The sequence below is a fragment of the Canis lupus genome, chromosome X (genome assembly GCF_011100685.1).
Source record: "Canis lupus familiaris isolate Mischka breed German Shepherd chromosome X, alternate assembly UU_Cfam_GSD_1.0, whole genome shotgun sequence".
Classification (NCBI taxonomy): domain Eukaryota; kingdom Metazoa; phylum Chordata; class Mammalia; order Carnivora; family Canidae; genus Canis; species Canis lupus.
The window spans coordinates 49105592-49107632 of NC_049260.1; positions in this window are offsets into that span (position 1 = coordinate 49105592).

The following is a 2041-nucleotide window of genomic DNA, read 5'->3' on the forward strand; positions in this document are numbered from 1 at the left end:
GATATCCATTTTGGATTGCATCTCATTTTATTGATTCTTAATTTTTGCCTGATTAGATCTAAATTCTGCAGTAATGACATCCCTTGATTCCTTTATGCTTTCTTCCAGTGCCACCAGTAGCTTTATAATTGTGCTTCTGAATTGGCTTTCTAACATCAAATTATAATTCATATTCTGTTACTCTTTGGCAGAGAGTACTGTTTCTGTTTCTTTCTTTTGTGGTGGATCCTTCCTTCGAGTCATTTCACTCAGTGCAGAGTGGGTGTATGTGTGGCTGATTTAAGAGCATTAACCACAACTGAAGTAAATTTCACCCTAGATGATTCTGACGAGAGCAGAGACCAGAAATTGGAAACAAAGATCAGAACGAAATAAAATAAAAGGACTAGTAAATTGAAAATCATATTTTAAAACAAAGTATTTAAAAATAATAGGGCAAAAATACCAAAGGAGAAGAAAAAAAGATAAAGAGAGAAAGAAGAGAAAAAAAAAGGAAAGAGGAAAAAAGGAAAAAAATAAAAGAAAAAGGGGGGACTGGGAGATGGTGGTGAAGTAGTTGTAGTGGAGGGAGAATGTAGTCTACTTGAGGGGTCCTAGAGGGTGTCCTCTTGGTTCTGAGAGTATTAAGTTCTGTATGTTAGAAGATGCTTATTCCCAAATTTATATAAACCAGCAATACTTGTAGAAATCCCCAACATTGACCACTAAAACATAAACGAGATGAAAGAGGGGGGCAGAATGGAATGAAGAGAGAATATAATCTCAGAGAATGAGCCAGCACAGTATTCTACTTGGTTCTGGGTACATGCTCAACATGTTTTAGAAGGTATTAACTCCTGCCATTGTAGAACAAAATGAGGCCGAGAAAACAAAAAATACAAAACAAAATTCATATCTCGTATATCTCCCAGAATTAAATTGAGTATGTCGAATGGAATCTAAATTGGAAAATATATATCCAACATGTAGTTGTAGAAATATGAAAGTCAAAAATGAAGAAACTTAAAAATGAGTATGTGGTAAAATATTGTAGTTAAGGTGGGAAAAGAGAAAAATATTGGAAATATTTAGTCTGATATAAAAACAAGATGTAATGGAAAAAGGGAAAAAAATTTAAAAAGAGGGGCCTCTAGTTCTATATATTATAAATCCCTCCAACTTCCCCTGGAGCTTTCCAGTGCTGCTTGGTCAAGAAGTTGCTCTTCCTCTGTTCTTCCAGCTGGTCCTCTGGGGGAAGGGTCTGCTGTGCTGATTCTCAGGTGTGTGTGCCTGAATTGAAATGCCCCACCCCCCTGCTGGGTGTTAGGCTCAGTGGGAGCTGTTTACCCAGTGAGGCCTTTTTTCCCTGGTGGCCTGCCTCTCCCAGGCACAAGATGAAACAAGGAGTTAAAACAACAGTGGTGGCAGCTAGAATTGCAGCTCTGGAGTCAGCTCCCCACTAGTAACTAATGCAGTCCTCACTGGCCTAGATGCTCCAGGCACAGGCACGGGTGCACTTATCTTTTTTTTATTGTAGTTCAATTTGTCAACATATAGCATAACACACAGTGTTCATCCCATCAAGTGCCCCGCTCAGTGCCCCATCACCCAGTCACCCCCACCCCCCACCCACCTCCCTTTCCACCACCCCTTGTTCATTTCCCAGAGTTAGGAGTCTCTCATGTTCTGTCTCCCTCTCTGATATTTCCCACTTATTTTCTCTCCTTTCCCCTTTATTCCCTTTCACTATTTTTTATATTCCCCAAATGAATGAGACCACTTATCTGCACAGCTTGCAGGGTGCCCACAGGCAGGAGAGTCCTTGCTATCCTGTGCCCTCCCCACTTCCGCCTGTCCCAGGAAGAGTGCAACATTGTGGGATTCATCTTCTTGGTGCCCTGGGATTCAGGGTACTGTGCTGCTGGAATCATGCCCCCAGGTGGGGTGGCTCCCGAAGGCAGCAGGTCACAGACAACTCTGTACGGACCGCCTAACAGCCCTGCTGGCTGTGCTCTAGCCCCTTACCAAGATTGGTGTGCAGTTTTTGGTGCAGTTTCCCCAG